Here is a 19,649-nt window from a genome sequence, read left to right as displayed (position 1 = left end):
CAGTGGGCCATCTTATCAGTGTTTGCGAGAGTCAAAATCTCCAATGCCATACAAAACCAATGTTTTTTTGTGCGCACGATGAGGATGGGATTCGAACCCATGCGTGCATAGCACAATGGATTAGCAGTCCATCGCCTTAACCACTCGGCCACCTCATCCTTTGTCTGCCTTGTGGCAGTTGCCCCCACATACTGTAGTTGTTGTATTTAAACCCTTGATTGAAATCAATGAAAGTTAAGCATAGCAATTGCAGGGCCATGTGTCGATCCCATCGAGACATTTAACAAATGTGTTGTCAGGTCGAGTGGTCTACAGTGCTTGATTAAGTGTGGGGAGGTTTTCGGTTCAAATCCCACCGTTGAGGTTGCCCTTGGTAAAGCTATTCTTCAATTCCTGAATCTTATCAGTTTGCTCTAGGATATAGCAGGGATTCTATATTCATGTGGGGCCATGCAAGAGAAGAAAAAACATCTGTTTTGCGAAGATGTTTGTGTTCCAATCCACACATGTAGTTCATCGGCTTCACCACTCAGATACGAAGTCCTGTGCTTTCGCGGTGGCAGTGGGCCATCTTATCAGTCTTTGCCAGAGTCAAAATCTTCCAATGCCATACTAAACCAAGGTTTTTTTGTGCGCACGATGAGGATGGGATTCGAACCCATGCGTGCATAGCACAATGGATTAGCAGTCCCATCGCCTTAACCACACGGCCACCTCATCCTTTTTATATTTTGTGGCAGTTGCCCCCACAAACTGTAGTTGCTGTGTTTAAACCCTTGATTGAAATCAAAGAGAGTTAAGCATAGCAATTGCAGGGCCATGTGTCGATCCCATCGAGACATTTAACAAATGTGTTGTCAGGCAGAGTGGTGTACAGTGCTTGATTAAGTGTGGGGAGGTTTCGGTTCAAATCCCACTGTTGAGGTTGCCCTTGGTAAAGCTATTCTTCAATTCCTGAATCTTATCAGTTTGCTCTAGGATTATGCAGGGATTCTATATTCATGTGGGGCCATGCAAGAGAAGACAAAACATCTGTTTTGCGACGATGTTTGTGTTCCAATCCACACATGTAGTTCATCGGCTTCACCACTCAGATACCAAGTCCTGTGCTTTCGCGGTGGCAGTGGGCCATCTTATCAGTGTTTGCCAGAGTCAAAATCTTCCAATGCCATACAACACCCAAAAAAAATTTCGCGCAAGATTAGGATGGGATTCGAACCCTTGCGTGCATAGCACAATGGATTAGCAGTCCATCGCCTTAACCACTCGGCCACCTCATCCTTTTTTCTGCTTGTGGCAGTTGCCCCCACAAACTGTAGTTGCTGTATTTAAACCCTTGATTGAAATCAATGAGAGTTAAGCATAGCAATTGCAGGGCCATGTGTCGATCCCATCGAGAAATTAAAAAATTGTGTTGTCAGGCCGAGTGGTCTACAGTGCTTGATTAAGTGTGGGGAGGTTTCGGTTCATATCCCACCGTTGAGGTTGCCCTTGGTAAAGCTATTCTTCAATTTCTGAATCTTATCAGTCGCTCTAGGATTGTGCAGGGATTCTATATTCATGTGGGGCCATGCAAGAGAAGAAAAAACATCTGTTTTGCGAAGATGTTTGTGTTCCAATCCACACATGTAGTTCATCGGCTTCACCACTCAGATACCAAGTCCTGTGCTTTCGCGGTGGCAGTGGGCCATCTTATCAGTGTTTGCGAGAGTCAAAATCTCCAATGCCATACAAAACCAATGTTTTTTTGTGCGCACGATGAGGATGGGATTCGAACCCATGCGTGCATAGCACAATGGATTAGCAGTCCATCGCCTTAACCACTCGGCCACCTCATCCTTTTTATATTTTGTGGCAGTTGCCCCCACAAACTGTAGTTGCTGTGTTTAAACCCTTGATTGAAATCAAAGAGAGTTAAGCATAGCAATTGCAGGGCCATGTGTCGATCCCATCGAGACATTTAACAAATGTGTTGTCAGGCAGAGTGGTGTACAGTGCTTGATTAAGTGTGGGGAGGTTTCGGTTCAAATCCCACTGTTGAGGTTGCCCTTGGTAAAGCTATTCTTCAATTCCTGAATCTTATCAGTTTGCTCTAGGATTATGCAGGGATTCTATATTCATGTGGGGCCATGCAAGAGAAGACAAAACATCTGTTTTGCGAAGATGTTTGTGTTCCAATCCACACATGTAGTTCATCGGCTTCACCACTCAGATACCAAGTCCTGTGCTTTCGCGGTGGCAGTGGGCCATCTTATCAGTGTTTGCCAGAGTCAAAATCTTCCAATGCCATACAACACCAAAAAAAAGTTTCGTGCAAGATTAGGATGGGATTCGAACCCTTGCGTGCATAGCACAATGGATTAGCAGTCCATCGCCTTAACCACTCGGCCACCTCATCCTTTTTTCTGCTTGTGGCAGTTGCCCCCACAAACTGTAGTTTCTGTATTTAAACCCTTGATTGAAATCAATGAGAGTTAAGCATAGCAATTGCAGGGCCATGTGTCGATCCCATCGAGAAATTAAAAAATTGTGTTGTCAGGCCGAGTGGTCTACAGTGCTTGATTAAGTGTGGGGAGGTTTCGGTTCATATCCCACCGTTGAGGTTGCCCTTGGTAAAGCTATTCTTCAATTTCTGAATCTTATCAGTCGCTCTAGGATTGTGCAGGGATTCTATATTCATGTGGGGCCATGCAAGAGAAGAAAAAACATCTGTTTTGCGAAGATGTTTGTGTTCCAATCCACACATGTAGTTCATCGGCTTCACCACTCAGATACCAAGTCCTGTGCTTTCGCGGTGGCAGTGGGCCATCTTATCAGTGTTTGCGAGTGTCAAAATCTCCAATGCCATACAAAACCTATGTTTTTTTGTGCGCACGATGAGGATGGGATTCGAACCCATGCGTGCATAGCACAATGGATTAGCAGTCCATCGCCTTAACCACTCGGCCACCTCATCCTTTGTCTGCCTTGTGGCAGTTGCCCCCACATACTGTAGTTGTTGTATTTAAACCCTTGATTGAAATCAATGAAAGTTAAGCATAGCAATTGCAGGGCCATGTGTCGATCCCATCGAGACATTTAACAAATGTGTTGTCAGGTCGAGTGGTCTACAGTGCTTGATTAAGTGTGGGGAGGTTTTCGGTTCAAATCCCACCGTTGAGGTTGCCCTTGGTAAAGCTATTCTTCAATTCCTGAATCTTATCAGTTTGCTCTAGGATATAGCAGGGATTCTATATTCATGTGGGGCCATGCAAGAGAAGAAAAAACATCTGTTTTGCGAAGATGTTTGTGTTCCAATCCACACATGTAGTTCATCGGCTTCACCACTCAGATACGAAGTCCTGTGCTTTCGCGGTGGCAGTGGGCCATCTTATCAGTCTTTGCCAGAGTCAAAATCTTCCAATGCCATACTAAACCAAGGTTTTTTTGTGCGCACGATGAGGATGGGATTCGAACCCATGCGTGCATAGCACAATGGATTAGCAGTCCATCGCCTTAACCACTCGGCCACCTCATCCTTTTTATATTTTGTGGCAGTTGCCCCCACAAACTGTAGTTGCTGTGTTTAAACCCTTGATTGAAATCAAAGAGAGTTAAGCATAGCAATTGCAGGGCCATGTGTCGATCCCATCGAGACATTTAACAAATGTGTTGTCAGGCAGAGTGGTGTACAGTGCTTGATTAAGTGTGGGGAGGTTTCGGTTCAAATCCCACTGTTGAGGTTGCCCTTGGTAAAGCTATTCTTCAATTCCTGAATCTTATCAGTTTGCTCTAGGATTATGCAGGGATTCTATATTCATGTGGGGCCATGCAAGAGAAGACAAAACATCTGTTTTGCGAAGATGTTTGTGTTCCAATCCACACATGTAGTTCATCGGCTTCACCACTCAGATACCAAGTCCTGTGCTTTCGCGGTGGCAGTGGGCCATCTTATCAGTGTTTGCGAGAGTCAAAATCTCCAATGCCATACAAAACCAATGTTTTTTTGTGCGCACGATGAGGATGGGATTCGAACCCATGCGTGCATAGCACAATGGATTAGCAGTCCATCGCCTTAACCACTCGGCCACCTCATCCTTTTTATATTTTGTGGCAGTTGCCCCCACAAACTGTAGTTGCTGTGTTTAAACCCTTGATTGAAATCAAAGAGAGTTAAGCATAGCAATTGCAGGGCCATGTGTCGATCCCATCGAGACATTTAACAAATGTGTTGTCAGGCAGAGTGGTGTACAGTGCTTGATTAAGTGTGGGGAGGTTTCGGTTCAAATCCCACTGTTGAGGTTGCCCTTGGTAAAGCTATTCTTCAATTCCTGAATCTTATCAGTTTGCTCTAGGATTATGCAGGGATTCTATATTCATGTGGGGCCATGCAAGAGAAGACAAAACATCTGTTTTGCGAAGATGTTTGTGTTCCAATCCACACATGTAGTTCATCGGCTTCACCACTCAGATACCAAGTCCTGTGCTTTCGCGGTGGCAGTGGCCCATCTTATCAGTGTTTGCGAGAGTCAAAATCTCCAATGCCATACAAAACCAATGTTTTTTTGTGCGCACGATGAGGATGGGATTCGAACCCATGAGTGCATAGCACAATGGATTAGCAGTCCATCGCCTTAACCACTCGTCCACCTCATCCTTTTTCTGTCTTGTGGCAGTTGCCGCAAAAAAATGTAGTTGCTGTATTTAACCTGTCTAGGATCAGCGTGGCGCTAGCGGCACCCCCCCCCCCCCCCCACTGAAAAACCAGTGCCGCGAAATTCAAAAAAAATATTTTTTTAAAATATTTAACTTTCACACATTAAAGTCCAATACAGCTAATGAAAGACACAGATCTTGTGAATCCAGTCAACATTTCCGATTTTTAAAATGTTTTACAGGGAAGACACAATATGTAAAGATGTACATCTATTACCTAAAAACACATTAGCATAATCCACCATCTTTTATTTGTCCACCAACACCAGTAGCCATCACCAATTCGGCTAAACTAAGATATTTATAGCCCCTAACCAACAAAAAAACTCATTAGATGACAGTCTGATAACATATTTATGGTATGGGATAGGTTTTGTTAGAAAAAAGTGCATATTTCAGGTATATGGCATAGTTTACAATTGCACCCACCATCACAAATGGACTAGAATAATTACAATGAGCAACGTGTTTACCTAACTACTAATCATCAAACATTTCGTAAAAATACACAGCATACACGAATCGAAAGACACAGATCCTGTGAATACAGACAATATTTCAGATTTTCTAAGTGTCTTACAGCGAAAACACAATAAATCGTTATATTAGCATAGCACATAGCACATAGCAGCCCAGCATTGATTCTAGCCAAAGTGGGCGATAACGTCAACATCGCCAAAAATATATTAATTTTTTCACTAACCTTCTCAGAATTCTTCAGATGACACTCCTGTAACATCATATTACACAATCCATATAGAGTTTGATCGAAAATGTTTATATTTAGCCACCAAAATCATGGTTAGACAATGTGAAATGTAACTCAGCTGGTCAGAATTTGTCCTTGCGCCACTTAGACAGTGATCTACTCTTATACATAAATACTCATAAACGTGACTAAAAAATATAGGGTGGACAGGGATTGATAGACAATTTAATTCTTAATACAATTGCGTTATTACATTTTTTAATTTATCCTTACTTTTCAATACAGTTTGCGCCAAGCGAAGCTACGTCAAAAAACATGGCGTCCTAAGCCACTAAAATGTTTCGACAGAAACACGATTTATCATAATAAAAATGTCCTACCTTGAGCTGTTCTTCCATCAGTATCTTGGGCAAAGGATCCTTTCTTGGGAGAAATCGTCTTTTGGTGGAAAGCTGTCCTCTTGCCATGTGGAAAAGTCAACTGCGTTCGGGATGAACTGAAAAGCGTGCCCAACTTTTCACATCGTTGCAAAAATAAATGTCCCAAAATCGCACTAAACGGATATAAATTGCTATAAAACGCTTTAAATTAACTACCTTATGATGTTTTTAACTCCTATAACGAGTGAAAAGATGACCGGAGAAATATAACAGGCTAAACTAACGCTTGGAACAGGTGCGCGCCGGTGTCCACTTTGCTCATGACGCAGCTCCCAAAGAATGACTAGCTTCAGGGTTTTTTCATTTGTAGGGCCTGTGAACGTGCTATCGACCCCGTTGGAATCGTCATCACGTAAAGGCATCCAGGGGAAGACGTAAGAAGTGTCCGTATAGTCATAGCAACGACAGTGCCCTTTTAACTGACTCCAGAACAGTGGCCAACATTTCTCAAATCTGACTCCATGTCAGGGAAATTGCTGTAGAATGGGCTCTGTTCCAATTAGAGACAAAATTTCAACTCCTATAGAAACTATAGACTGTTTTCTATCCAATAATAATAATAATATGCATATTGTACGATCAAGGATTTTGTGGGAAGCCGTTTAAAAAATTAGCTACATTAGCATAAGTAGTCTAAACAGCGCCCCCATCCCCAACAGGTTAAACCCTTGATTGAAATCAATGAAAGTTAAGCATAGCAATTGCAGGGCCATGTGTCGATCCCATCGAGACATTTAACAAATGTGTTGTCAGGCAGAGTGGTGTACAGTGCTTGATTAAGTGTGGGGAGGTTTCGGTTCAAATCCCACTGTTGAGGTTGCCCTTGGTAAAGCTATTCTTCAATTCCTGAATCTTATCAGTTTGCTCTAGGATTGTGCAGGGATTCTATATTCATGTGGGGCCATGCAAGAGAAGACAAAACATCTGTTTTGCGAAGATGTTTGTGTTCCAATCCACACATGTAGTTCATCGGCTTCACCACTCAGATACCAAGTCCTGTGCTTTCGCGGTGGCAGTGGGCCATCTTATCACTGTTTGCGAGAGTCAAAATCTCCAATGCCATACAAAACAAATGTTTTTTTGTGCGCACGATGAGGATGGGATTCGAACCCATGAGTGCATAGCACAATGGATTAGCAGTCCCATCGCCTTAACCACTCGGCCACCTCATCCTTTTTATATTTTGTGGCAGTTGCCCCCACAAACTGTAGTTGCTGTGTTTAAACCCTTGATTGAAATCAAAGAGAGTTAAGCATAGCAATTGCAGGGCCATGTGTCGATCCCATCGAGACATTTAACAAATGTGTTGTCAGGCAGAGTGGTGTACAGTGCTTGATTAAGTGTGGGGAGGTTTCGGTTCAAATCCCACTGTTGAGGTTGCCCTTGGTAAAGCTATTCTTCAATTCCTGAATCTTATCAGTTTGCTCTAGGATTATGCAGGGATTCTATATTCATGTGGGGCCATGCAAGAGAAGACAAAACATCTGTTTTGCGACGATGTTTGTGTTCCAATCCACACATGTAGTTCATCGGCTTCACCACTCAGATACCAAGTCCTGTGCTTTCGCGGTGGCAGTGGGCCATCTTATCAGTGTTTGCCAGAGTCAAAATCTTCCAATGCCATACAACACCAAAAAAAAATTTCGCGCAAGATTAGGATGGGATTCGAACCCTTGCGTGCATAGCACAATGGATTAGCAGTCCATCGCCTTAACCACTCGGCCACCTCATCCTTTTTTCTGCTTGTGGCAGTTGCCCCCACAAACTGTAGTTGCTGTATTTAAACCCTTGATTGAAATCAATGAGAGTTAAGCATAGCAATTGCAGGGCCATGTGTCGATCCCATCGAGAAATTAAAAAATTGTGTTGTCAGGCCGAGTGGTCTACAGTGCTTGATTAAGTGTGGGGAGGTTTCGGTTCATATCCCACCGTTGAGGTTGCCCTTGGTAAAGCTATTCTTCAATTTCTGAATCTTATCAGTCGCTCTAGGATTGTGCAGGGATTCTATATTCATGTGGGGCCATGCAAGAGAAGAAAAAACATCTGTTTTGCGAAGATGTTTGTGTTCCAATCCACACATGTAGTTCATCGGCTTCACCACTCAGATACCAAGTCCTGTGCTTTCGCGGTGGCAGTGGGCCATCTTATCAGTGTTTGCGAGAGTCAAAATCTCCAATGCCATACAAAACCAATGTTTTTTTGTGCGCACGATGAGGATGGGATTCGAACCCATGCGTGCATAGCACAATGGATTAGCAGTCCATCGCCTTAACCACTCGGCCACCTCATCCTTTTTATATTTTGTGGCAGTTGCCCCCACAAACTGTAGTTGCTGTGTTTAAACCCTTGATTGAAATCAAAGAGAGTTAAGCATAGCAATTGCAGGGCCATGTGTCGATCCCATCGAGACATTTAACAAATGTGTTGTCAGGCAGAGTGGTGTACAGTGCTTGATTAAGTGTGGGGAGGTTTCGGTTCAAATCCCACTGTTGAGGTTGCCCTTGGTAAAGCTATTCTTCAATTCCTGAATCTTATCAGTTTGCTCTAGGATTATGCAGGGATTCTATATTCATGTGGGGCCATGCAAGAGAAGACAAAACATCTGTTTTGCGAAGATGTTTGTGTTCCAATCCACACATGTAGTTCATCGGCTTCACCACTCAGATACCAAGTCCTGTGCTTTCGCGGTGGCAGTGGGCCATCTTATCAGTGTTTGCCAGAGTCAAAATCTTCCAATGCCATACAACACCAAAAAAAAGTTTCGCGCAAGAATAGGATGGGATTCGAACCCTTGCGTGCATAGCACAATGGATTAGCAGTCCATCGCCTTAACCACTCGGCCACCTCATCCTTTTTTCTGCTTGTGGCAGTTGCCCCCACAAACTGTAGTTTCTGTATTTAAACCCTTGATTGAAATCAATGAGAGTTAAGCATAGCAATTGCAGGGCCATGTGTCGATCCCATCGAGAAATTAAAAAATTGTGTTGTCAGGCCGAGTGGTCTACAGTGCTTGATTAAGTGTGGGGAGGTTTCGGTTCATATCCCACCGTTGAGGTTGCCCTTGGTAAAGCTATTCTTCAATTTCTGAATCTTATCAGTCGCTCTAGGATTGTGCAGGGATTCTATATTCATGTGGGGCCATGCAAGAGAAGAAAAAACATCTGTTTTGCGAAGATGTTTGTGTTCCAATCCACACATGTAGTTCATCGGCTTCACCACTCAGATACCAAGTCCTGTGCTTTCGCGGTGGCAGTGGGCCATCTTATCAGTGTTTGCGAGAGTCAAAATCTCCAATGCCATACAAAACCTATGTTTTTTTGTGCGCACGATGAGGATGGGATTCGAACCCATGCGTGCATAGCACAATGGATTAGCAGTCCATCGCCTTAACCACTCGGCCACCTCATCCTTTGTCTGCCTTGTGGCAGTTGCCCCCACATACTGTAGTTGTTGTATTTAAACCCTTGATTGAAATCAATGAAAGTTAAGCATAGCAATTGCAGGGCCATGTGTCGATCCCATCGAGACATTTAACAAATGTGTTGTCAGGTCGAGTGGTCTACAGTGCTTGATTAAGTGTGGGGAGGTTTTCGGTTCAAATCCCACCGTTGAGGTTGCCCTTGGTAAAGCTATTCTTCAATTCCTGAATCTTATCAGTTTGCTCTAGGATATAGCAGGGATTCTATATTCATGTGGGGCCATGCAAGAGAAGAAAAAACATCTGTTTTGCGAAGATGTTTGTGTTCCAATCCACACATGTAGTTCATCGGCTTCACCACTCAGATACGAAGTCCTGTGCTTTCGCGGTGGCAGTGGGCCATCTTATCAGTCTTTGCCAGAGTCAAAATCTTCCAATGCCATACTAAACCAAGGTTTTTTTGTGCGCACGATGAGGATGGGATTCGAACCCATGCGTGCATAGCACAATGGATTAGCAGTCCCATCGCCTTAACCACTCGGCCACCTCATCCTTTTTATATTTTGTGGCAGTTGCCCCCACAAACTGTAGTTGCTGTGTTTAAACCCTTGATTGAAATCAAAGAGAGTTAAGCATAGCAATTGCAGGGCCATGTGTCGATCCCATCGAGACATTTAACAAATGTGTTGTCAGGCAGAGTGGTGTACAGTGCTTGATTAAGTGTGGGGAGGTTTCGGTTCAAATCCCACTGTTGAGGTTGCCCTTGGTAAAGCTATTCTTCAATTCCTGAATCTTATCAGTTTGCTCTAGGATTATGCAGAGATTCTATATTCATGTGGGGCCATGCAAGAGAAGACAAAACATCTGTTTTGCGACGATGTTTGTGTTCCAATCCACACATGTAGTTCATCGGCTTCACCACTCAGATACCAAGTCCTGTGCTTTCGCGGTGGCAGTGGGCCATCTTATCAGTGTTTGCCAGAGTCAAAATCTTCCAATGCCATACAACACCAAAAAAAAAATTCGCGCAAGATTAGGATGGGATTCGAACCCTTGCGTGCATAGCACAATGGATTAGCAGTCCATCGCCTTAACCACTCGGCCACCTCATCCTTTTTTCTGATTGTGGCAGTTGCCCCCACAAACTGTAGTTGCTGTATTTAAACCCTTGATTGAAATCAATGAGAGTTAAGCATAGCAATTGCAGGGTCATGTGTCGATCCCATCGAGAAATTAAAAAATTGTGTTGTCAGGCCGAGTGGTCTACAGTGCTTGATTAAGTGTGGGGAGGTTTCGGTTCATATCCCACCGTTGAGGTTGCCCTTGGTAAAGCTATTCTTCAATTTCTGAATCTTATCAGTCGCTCTAGGATTGTGCAGGGATTCTATATTCATGTGGGGCCATGCAAGAGAAGAAAAAACATCTGTTTTGCGAAGATGTTTGTGTTCCAATCCACACATGTAGTTCATCGGCTTCACCACTCAGATACCAAGTCCTGTGCTTTCGCGGTGGCAGTGGGCCATCTTATCAGTGTTTGCGAGAGTCAAAATCTCCAATGCCATACAAAACCAATGTTTTTTTGTGCGCACGATGAGGATGGGATTCGAACCCATGCGTGCATAGCACAATGGATTAGCAGTCCATCGCCTTAACCACTCGGCCACCTCATCCTTTTTATATTTTGTGGCAGTTGCCCCCACAAACTGTAGTTGCTGTGTTTAAACCCTTGATTGAAATCAAAGAGAGTTAAGCATAGCAATTGCAGGGCCATGTGTCGATCCCATCGAGACATTTAACAAATGTGTTGTCAGGCAGAGTGGTGTACAGTGCTTGATTAAGTGTGGGGAGGTTTCGGTTCAAATCCCACTGTTGAGGTTGCCCTTGGTAAAGCTATTCTTCAATTCCTGAATCTTATCAGTTTGCTCTAGGATTATGCAGGGATTCTATATTCATGTGGGGCCATGCAAGAGAAGACAAAACATCTGTTTTGCGAAGATGTTTGTGTTCCAATCCACACATGTAGTTCATCGGCTTCACCACTCAGATACCAAGTCCTGTGCTTTCGCGGTGGCAGTGGCCCATCTTATCAGTGTTTGCGAGAGTCAAAATCTCCAATGCCATACAAAACCAATGTTTTTTTGTGCGCAGGATGAGGATGGGATTCGAACCCATGAGTGCATAGCACAATGGATTAGCAGTCCATCGCCTTAACCACTCGTCCACCTCATCCTTTTTCTGTCTTGTGGCAGTTGCCGCAACAAACTGTAGTTGCTGTATTTAAACCCTTGATTGAAATCAATGAAAGTTAAGCATAGCAATTGCAGGGCCATGTGTCGATCCCATCGAGACATTTAACAAATGTGTTGTCAGGCAGAGTGGTGTACAGTGCTTGATTAAGTGTGGGGAGGTTTCGGTTCAAATCCCACTGTTGAGGTTGCCCTTGGTAAAGCTATTCTTCAATTCCTGAATCTTATCAGTTTGCTCTAGGATTGTGCAGGGATTCTATATTCATGTGGGGCCATGCAAGAGAAGACAAAACATCTGTTTTGCGAAGATGTTTGTGTTCCAATCCACACATGTAGTTCATCGGCTTCACCACTCAGATACCAAGTCCTGTGCTTTCGCGGTGGCAGTGGGCCATCTTATCAGTGTTTGCCAGAGTCAAAATCTTCCAATGCCATACAACACCAAAAAAAAAATTTGCGCAAGATAAGGATGGGATTCGAACCCTTGCGTGCATAGCACAATGGATTAGCAGTCCATCGCCTTAACCACTCGGCCACCTCATCCTTTTTTCTGCTTGTGGCAGTTGCCCCCACAAACTGTAGTTGCTGTATTTAAACCCTTGATTGAAATCAATGAGAGTTAAGCATAGCAATTGCAGGGCCATGTGTCGATCCCATCGAGAAATTAAAAAATTGTGTTGTCAGGCCGAGTGGTCTACAGTGCTTGATTAAGTGTGGGGAGGTTTCGGTTCATATCCCACCGTTGAGGTTGCCCTTGGTAAAGCTATTCTTCAATTTCTGAATCTTATCAGTCGCTCTAGGATTGTGCAGGGATTCTATATTCATGTGGGGCCATGCAAGAGAAGAAAAAACATCTGTTTTGCGAAGATGTTTGTGTTCCAATCCACACATGTAGTTCATCGGCTTCACCACTCAGATACGAAGTCCTGTGCTTTCGCGGTGGCAGTGGGCCATCTTATCAGTCTTTGCCAGAGTCAAAATCTTCCAATGCCATACTAAACTAAGGTTTTTTTGTGCGCACGATGAGGATGGGATTCGAACCCATGCGTGCATAGCACAATGGATTAGCAGTCCCATCGCCTTAACCACTCGGCCACCTCATCCTTTTTATATTTTGTGGCAGTTGCCCCCACAAACTGTAGTTGCTGTGTTTAAACCCTTGATTGAAATCAAAGAGAGTTAAGCATAGCAATTGCAGGGCCATGTGTCGATCCCATCGAGACATTTAACAAATGTGTTGTCAGGCAGAGTGGTGTACAGTGCTTGATTAAGTGTGGGGAGGTTTCGGTTCAAATCCCACTGTTGAGGTTGCCCTTGGTAAAGCTATTCTTCAATTCCTGAATCTTATCAGTTTGCTCTAGGATTATGCAGAGATTCTATATTCATGTGGGGCCATGCAAGAGAAGACAAAACATCTGTTTTGCGACGATGTTTGTGTTCCAATCCACACATGTAGTTCATCGGCTTCACCACTCAGATACCAAGTCCTGTGCTTTCGCGGTGGCAGTGGGCCATCTTATCAGTGTTTGCCAGAGTCAAAATCTTCCAATGCCATACAACACCAAAAAAAAAATTCGCGCAAGATTAGGATGGGATTCGAACCCTTGCGTGCATAGCACAATGGATTAGCAGTCCATCGCCTTAACCACTCGGCCACCTCATCCTTTTTTCTGATTGTGGCAGTTGCCCCCACAAACTGTAGTTGCTGTATTTAAACCCTTGATTGAAATCAATGAGAGTTAAGCATAGCAATTGCAGGGTCATGTGTCGATCCCATCGAGAAATTAAAAAATTGTGTTGTCAGGCCGAGTGGTCTACAGTGCTTGATTAAGTGTGGGGAGGTTTCGGTTCATATCCCACCGTTGAGGTTGCCCTTGGTAAAGCTATTCTTCAATTTCTGAATCTTATCAGTCGCTCTAGGATTGTGCAGGGATTCTATATTCATGTGGGGCCATGCAAGAGAAGAAAAAACATCTGTTTTGCGAAGATGTTTGTGTTCCAATCCACACATGTAGTTCATCGGCTTCACCACTCAGATACCAAGTCCTGTGCTTTCGCGGTGGCAGTGGGCCATCTTATCAGTGTTTGCGAGAGTCAAAATCTCCAATGCCATACAAAACCAATGTTTTTTTGTGCGCACGATGAGGATGGGATTCGAACCCATGCGTGCATAGCACAATGGATTAGCAGTCCATCGCCTTAACCACTCGGCCACCTCATCCTTTTTATATTTTGTTTCAGTTGCCCCCACAAACTGTAGTTGCTGTGTTTAAACCCTTGATTGAAATCAAAGAGAGTTAAGCATAGCAATTGCAGGGCCATGTGTCGATCCCATCGAGACATTTAACAAATGTGTTGTCAGGCAGAGTGGTGTACAGTGCTTGATTAAGTGTGGGGAGGTTTCGGTTCAAATCCCACTGTTGAGGTTGCCCTTGGTAAAGCTATTCTTCAATTCCTGAATCTTATCAGTTTGCTCTAGGATTATGCAGGGATTCTATATTCATGTGGGGCCATGCAAGAGAAGACAAAACATCTGTTTTGCGAAGATGTTTGTGTTCCAATCCACACATGTAGTTCATCGGCTTCACCACTCAGATACCAAGTCCTGTGCTTTCGCGGTGGCAGTGGCCCATCTTATCAGTGTTTGCGAGAGTCAAAATCTCCAATGCCATACAAAACCAATGTTTTTTTGTGCGCAGGATGAGGATGGGATTCGAACCCATGAGTGCATAGCACAATGGATTAGCAGTCCATCGCCTTAACCACTCGTCCACCTCATCCTTTTTCTGTCTTGTGGCAGTTGCCGCAACAAACTGTAGTTGCTGTATTTAAACCCTTGATTGAAATCAATGAAAGTTAAGCATAGCAATTGCAGGGCCATGTGTCGATCCCATCGAGACATTTAACAAATGTGTTGTCAGGCAGAGTGGTGTACAGTGCTTGATTAAGTGTGGGGAGGTTTCGGTTCAAATCCCACTGTTGAGGTTGCCCTTGGTAAAGCTATTCTTCAATTCCTGAATCTTATCAGTTTGCTCTAGGATTGTGCAGGGATTCTATATTCATGTGGGGCCATGCAAGAGAAGACAAAACATCTGTTTTGCGAAGATGTTTGTGTTCCAATCCACACATGTAGTTCATCGGCTTCACCACTCAGATACCAAGTCCTGTGCTTTCGCGGTGGCAGTGGGCCATCTTATCAGTGTTTGCCAGAGTCAAAATCTTCCAATGCCATACAACACCAAAAAAAAATTTTGCGCAAGATAAGGATGGGATTCGAACCCTTGCGTGCATAGCACAATGGATTAGCAGTCCATCGCCTTAACCACTCGGCCACCTCATCCTTTTTTCTGCTTGTGGCAGTTGCCCCCACAAACTGTAGTTGCTGTATTTAAACCCTTGATTGAAATCAATGAGAGTTAAGCATAGCAATTGCAGGGCCATGTGTCGATCCCATCGAGAAATTAAAAAATTGTGTTGTCAGGCCGAGTGGTCTACAGTGCTTGATTAAGTGTGGGGAGGTTTCGGTTCATATCCCACCGTTGAGGTTGCCCTTGGTAAAGCTATTCTTCAATTTCTGAATCTTATCAGTCGCTCTAGGATTGTGCAGGGATTCTATATTCATGTGGGGCCATGCAAGAGAAGAAAAAACATCTGTTTTGCGAAGATGTTTGTGTTCCAATCCACACATGTAGTTCATCGGCTTCACCACTCAGATACCAAGTCCTGTGCTTTCGCGGGGGCAGTGGGCCATCTTATCAGTGTTTGCGAGAGTCAAAATCTCCAATGCCATACAAAACCAGTGTTTTTTTGTGCGCACGATGAGGATGGGATTCGAACCCATGCGTGCATAGCACAATGGATTAGCAGTCCATCGCCTTAACCACTCGGCCAACTCATCCTTTTTCTGCCTTGTGGCAGTTGCCCCCACATACTGTAGTTGTTGTATTTAAACCCTTGATTGAAATCAATGAAAGTTAAGCATAGCAATTGCAGGGCCATGTGTCGATCCCATCGAGACATTTAACAAATGTGTTGTCAGGTCGAGTGGTCTACAGTGCTTGATTAAGTGTGGGGAGGTTTTCGGTTCAAATCCCACCGTTGAGGTTGCCCTTGGTAAAGCTATTCTTCAATTCCTGAATCTTATCAGTTTGCTCTAGGATTGTGCAGGGATTCTATATTCATGTGGGGCCATGCAAGAGAAGAAAAAACATCTGTTTTGCGAAGATGTTTGTGTTCCAATCCACACATGTAGTTCATCGGCTTCACCACTCAGATACGAAGTCCTGTGCTTTCACGGTGGCAGTGGGCCATCTTATCAGTCTTTGCCAGAGTCAAAATCTTCCAATGCCATACCAAACCAAGGTTTTTTTGTGCGCACGATGAGGATGGGATTCGAACCCATGCGTGCATAGCACAATGGATTAGCAGTCCATCGCCTTAACCACTCGGCCACCTCATCCTTTTTCTGCCTTGTGGCAGTTGCCCCCACAAACTGTAGTTGCTGTGTTTAAACCCTTGATTGAAATCAAAGAGAGTTAAGCATAGCAATTGCAGGGCCATGTGTCGATCCCATCGAGACATTTAATAAATGTGTTGTCAGGCAGAGTGGTGTACAGTGCTTGATTAAGTGTGGGGAGGTTTCGGTTCAAATCCCACTGTTGAGGTTGCCCTTGGTAAAGCTATTCTTCAATTCCTGAATCTTATCAGTTTGCTCTAGGATTATGCAGGGATTCTATATTCATGTGGGGCCATGCAAGAGAAGACAAAACATCTGTTTTGCGAAGATGTTTGTGTTCCAATCCACACATGTAGTTCATCGGCTTCACCACTCAGATACCAAGTCCTGTGCTTTCGCGGTGGCAGTGGGCCATCTTATCAGTGTTTGCCAGAGTCAAAATCTTCCAATGCCATACAACACCAAAAAAAAGTTTCGCGCAAGATTAGGATGGGATTCGAACCCTTGCGTGCATAGCACAATGGATTAGCAGTCCATCGCCTTAACCACTCGGCCACCTCATCCTTTTTTCTGCTTGTGGCAGTTGCCCCCACAAACTGTAGTTGCTGTATTTAAACCCTTGATTGAAATCAATGAGAGTTAAGCATAGCAATTGCAGGGCCATGTGTCGATCCCATCGAGAAATTAAAAAATTGTGTTGTCAGGCCGAGTGGTCTACAGTGCTTGATTAAGTGTGGGGAGGTTTCGGTTCATATCCCACCGTTGAGGTTGCCCTTGGTAAAGCTATTCTTCAATTTCTGAATCTTATCAGTCGCTCTAGGATTGTGCAGGGATTCTATATTCATGTGGGGCCATGCAAGAGAAGAAAAAACATCTGTTTTGCGAAGATGTTTGTGTTCCAATCCACACATGTAGTTCATCGGCTTCACCACTCAGATACCAAGTCCTGTGCTTTCGCGGTGGCAGTGGGCCATCTTATCAGTGTTTGCGAGAGTCAAAATCTCCAATGCCATACAAAACCAATGTTTTTTTGTGCGCACGATGAGGATGGGATTCGAACCCATGCGTGCATAGCACAATGGATTAGCAGTCCATCGCCTTAACCACTCGGCCACCTCATCCTTTGTCTGCCTTGTGGCAGTTGCCCCCACATACTGTAGTTGTTGTATTTAAACCCTTGATTGAAATCAATGAAAGTTAAGCATAGCAATTGCAGGGCCATGTGTCGATCCCATCGAGACATTTAACAAATGTGTTGTCAGGTCGAGTGGTCTACAGTGCTTGATTAAGTGTGGGGAGGTTTTCGGTTCAAATCCCACCGTTGAGGTTGCCCTTGGTAAAGCTATTCTTCAATTCCTGAATCTTATCAGTTTGCTCTAGGATATAGCAGGGATTCTATATTCATGTGGGGCCATGCAAGAGAAGAAAAAACATCTGTTTTGCGAAGATGTTTGTGTTCCAATCCACACATGTAGTTCATCGGCTTCACCACTCAGATACGAAGTCCTGTGCTTTCGCGGTGGCAGTGGGCCATCTTATCAGTCTTTGCCAGAGTCAAAATCTTCCAATGCCATACTAAACCAAGGTTTTTTTATTCGCACGATGAGGATGGGATTCGAACCCATGCGTGCATAGCACAATGGATTAGCAGTCCATCGCCTTAACCACTCGGCCACCTCATCCTTTTTTCTGCTTGTGGCAGTTGCCCCCACAAACTGTAGTTGCTGTATTTAAACCCTTGATTGAAATCAATGAGAGTTAAGCATAGCAATTGCAGGGCCATGTGTCGATCCCATCGAGAAATTAAAAAATTGTGTTGTCAGGCCGAGTGGTCTACAGTGCTTGATTAAGTGTGGGGAGGTTTCGGTTCATATCCCACCGTTGAGGTTGCCCTTGGTAAAGCTATTCTTCAATTTCTGAATCTTATCAGTCGCTCTAGGATTGTGCAGGGATTCTATATTCATGTGGGGCCATGCAAGAGAAGAAAAAACATCTGTTTTGCGAAGATGTTTGTGTTCCAATCCACACATGTAGTTCATCGGCTTCACCACTCAGATACCAAGTCCTGTGCTTTCGCGGTGGCAGTGGGCCATCTTATCAGTGTTTGCGAGAGTCAAAATCTCCAATGCCATACAAAACCAATGTTTTTTTGTGCGCACGATGAGGATGGGATTCGAACCCATGCGTGCATAGCACAATGGATTAGCAGTCCATCGCCTTAACCACTCGGCCACCTCATCCTTTGTCTGCCTTGTGGCAGTTGCCCCCACATACTGTAGTTGTTGTATTTAAACCCATGATTGAAATCAATGAAAGTTAAGCATAGCAATTGCAGGGCCATGTGTCGATCCCATCGAGACATTTAACAAATGTGTTGTCAGGTCGAGTGGTCTACAGTGCTTGATTAAGTGTGGGGAGGTTTTCGGTTCAAATCCCACCGTTGAGGTTGCCCTTGGTAAAGCTATTCTTCAATTCCTGAATCTTATCAGTTTGCTCTAGGATTGTGCAGGGATTCTATATTCATGTGGGGCCATGCAAGAGAAGACAAAACATCTGTTTTGCGAAGATGTTTGTGTTCCAATCCACACATGTAGTTCATCGGCTTCACCACTCAGATACGAAGTCCTGTGCTTTCGCGGTGGCAGTGGGCCATCTTATCAGTCTTTGCCAGAGTCAAAATCTTCCAATGCCATACTAAACCAAGGTTTTTTTGTGCGCACGATGAGGATGGGATTCGAACCCATGCGTGCATAGCACAATGGATTAGCAGTCCATCGCCTTAACCACTCGGCCACCTCATCCTTTTTCTGTCTTGTGGCAGTTGCCCCCACAAACTGTAGTTGCTGTATTTAAACCCTTGATTGAAATCAATGAAAGTTAAGCATAGCAATTGCAGGGCCATGTGTCGATCCCATCGAGACATTTAACAAATGTGTTGTCAGGCAGAGTGGTGTACAGTGCTTGATTAAGTGTGGGGAGGTTTCGGTTCAAATCCCACTGTTGAGGTTGCCCTTGGTAAAGCTATTCTTCAATTCCTGAATCTTATCAGTTTGCTCTAGGATTGTGCAGGGATTCTATATTCATGTGGGGCCATGCAAGAGAAGACAAAATATCTGTTTAGCGAAGATGTTTGTGTTCCAATCCACACATGTAGTTCATCGGCTTCACCACTCAGATACGAAGTCCTGTGCTTTCGCGGGGGCAGTGGGCCATCTTATCAGTCTTTGCCAGAGTCAAAATCTTCCAATGCCATACCAAACCAAGGTTTTTTTGTGCGCACGATGAGGATGGGATTCGAACCCATGCGTGCATAGCACAATGGATTAGCAGTCCATCGCCTTAACCACTCGGCCACCTCATCCTTTTTCTGTCTTGTGGCAGTTGCCCCCACAAACTGTAGTTGCTGTATTTAAACCCTTGATTGAAATCACTGAAAGTTAAGCATAGCAATTGTCAATCACCATATTCTTATCGGCAGACTCAGTAGCCTCGGTTTTTCTAATGACTGCCTTGCCTGGTTCACCAACTACTTTGCAGACAGAGTTCAGTGTTTCAAATCGGAGGGCATGTTGTCCGGTCCTCTGGCAGTCTCTATGGGGGTACCACAGGGCTCAATTCTCGGGCCGACTCTTTTCTCTGTATACATCAATGACGTTGCTCTTGCTGCGGGCGATTCCCTGATCCA

At 44.2% G+C, this 19,649-nt stretch overlaps 19 non-coding genes across 19 annotated transcripts; all 19 read right to left on the bottom strand.

The window, feature by feature from the left end:
* Positions 1 to 76: 76 nt before the first annotated feature.
* Positions 77 to 158, bottom strand: trnas-gcu (transfer RNA serine (anticodon GCU)). Its single transcript has one exon. It is a non-coding gene; the product is annotated as a tRNA-Ser (tRNA).
* Positions 159 to 1,756: 1,598 nt separating this feature from the next.
* trnas-gcu (transfer RNA serine (anticodon GCU)) lies at positions 1,757 to 1,838 on the bottom strand. Its single transcript has one exon. It is a non-coding gene; the product is annotated as a tRNA-Ser (tRNA).
* A 1,036-nt stretch (positions 1,839 to 2,874) lies between these two features.
* Positions 2,875 to 2,956, bottom strand: trnas-gcu (transfer RNA serine (anticodon GCU)). Its single transcript has one exon. It is a non-coding gene; the product is annotated as a tRNA-Ser (tRNA).
* A 479-nt stretch (positions 2,957 to 3,435) lies between these two features.
* trnas-gcu (transfer RNA serine (anticodon GCU)) lies at positions 3,436 to 3,517 on the bottom strand. The gene has a single exon. It is a non-coding gene; the product is annotated as a tRNA-Ser (tRNA).
* A 477-nt stretch (positions 3,518 to 3,994) lies between these two features.
* trnas-gcu (transfer RNA serine (anticodon GCU)) lies at positions 3,995 to 4,076 on the bottom strand. The gene has a single exon. It is a non-coding gene; the product is annotated as a tRNA-Ser (tRNA).
* A 2,857-nt stretch (positions 4,077 to 6,933) lies between these two features.
* trnas-gcu (transfer RNA serine (anticodon GCU)) lies at positions 6,934 to 7,016 on the bottom strand. Its single transcript has one exon. It is a non-coding gene; the product is annotated as a tRNA-Ser (tRNA).
* Positions 7,017 to 8,052: 1,036 nt separating this feature from the next.
* On the bottom strand, positions 8,053 to 8,134 carry trnas-gcu (transfer RNA serine (anticodon GCU)). The gene has a single exon. It is a non-coding gene; the product is annotated as a tRNA-Ser (tRNA).
* Positions 8,135 to 9,170: 1,036 nt separating this feature from the next.
* Positions 9,171 to 9,252, bottom strand: trnas-gcu (transfer RNA serine (anticodon GCU)). The gene has a single exon. It is a non-coding gene; the product is annotated as a tRNA-Ser (tRNA).
* Positions 9,253 to 9,731: 479 nt separating this feature from the next.
* trnas-gcu (transfer RNA serine (anticodon GCU)) lies at positions 9,732 to 9,814 on the bottom strand. Its single transcript has one exon. It is a non-coding gene; the product is annotated as a tRNA-Ser (tRNA).
* A 1,036-nt stretch (positions 9,815 to 10,850) lies between these two features.
* trnas-gcu (transfer RNA serine (anticodon GCU)) lies at positions 10,851 to 10,932 on the bottom strand. The gene has a single exon. It is a non-coding gene; the product is annotated as a tRNA-Ser (tRNA).
* Positions 10,933 to 12,528: 1,596 nt separating this feature from the next.
* On the bottom strand, positions 12,529 to 12,611 carry trnas-gcu (transfer RNA serine (anticodon GCU)). Its single transcript has one exon. It is a non-coding gene; the product is annotated as a tRNA-Ser (tRNA).
* Positions 12,612 to 13,647: 1,036 nt separating this feature from the next.
* trnas-gcu (transfer RNA serine (anticodon GCU)) lies at positions 13,648 to 13,729 on the bottom strand. The gene has a single exon. It is a non-coding gene; the product is annotated as a tRNA-Ser (tRNA).
* A 1,595-nt stretch (positions 13,730 to 15,324) lies between these two features.
* On the bottom strand, positions 15,325 to 15,406 carry trnas-gcu (transfer RNA serine (anticodon GCU)). The gene has a single exon. It is a non-coding gene; the product is annotated as a tRNA-Ser (tRNA).
* Positions 15,407 to 15,885: 479 nt separating this feature from the next.
* On the bottom strand, positions 15,886 to 15,967 carry trnas-gcu (transfer RNA serine (anticodon GCU)). The gene has a single exon. It is a non-coding gene; the product is annotated as a tRNA-Ser (tRNA).
* Positions 15,968 to 17,003: 1,036 nt separating this feature from the next.
* Positions 17,004 to 17,085, bottom strand: trnas-gcu (transfer RNA serine (anticodon GCU)). The gene has a single exon. It is a non-coding gene; the product is annotated as a tRNA-Ser (tRNA).
* A 479-nt stretch (positions 17,086 to 17,564) lies between these two features.
* trnas-gcu (transfer RNA serine (anticodon GCU)) lies at positions 17,565 to 17,646 on the bottom strand. The gene has a single exon. It is a non-coding gene; the product is annotated as a tRNA-Ser (tRNA).
* Positions 17,647 to 18,122: 476 nt separating this feature from the next.
* Positions 18,123 to 18,204, bottom strand: trnas-gcu (transfer RNA serine (anticodon GCU)). The gene has a single exon. It is a non-coding gene; the product is annotated as a tRNA-Ser (tRNA).
* A 479-nt stretch (positions 18,205 to 18,683) lies between these two features.
* trnas-gcu (transfer RNA serine (anticodon GCU)) lies at positions 18,684 to 18,765 on the bottom strand. The gene has a single exon. It is a non-coding gene; the product is annotated as a tRNA-Ser (tRNA).
* Positions 18,766 to 19,243: 478 nt separating this feature from the next.
* Positions 19,244 to 19,325, bottom strand: trnas-gcu (transfer RNA serine (anticodon GCU)). Its single transcript has one exon. It is a non-coding gene; the product is annotated as a tRNA-Ser (tRNA).
* Between the last annotated feature and the right edge of the window lie 324 nt (positions 19,326 to 19,649).

This window comes from Salvelinus fontinalis, chromosome 10, assembly GCF_029448725.1.
Source record: "Salvelinus fontinalis isolate EN_2023a chromosome 10, ASM2944872v1, whole genome shotgun sequence".
Taxonomy (NCBI): Eukaryota; Metazoa; Chordata; class Actinopteri; order Salmoniformes; family Salmonidae; genus Salvelinus; species Salvelinus fontinalis.
Note: the sequence above shows the minus strand (reverse complement) of the source record. Positions and strands in the feature narration are given on the sequence as shown.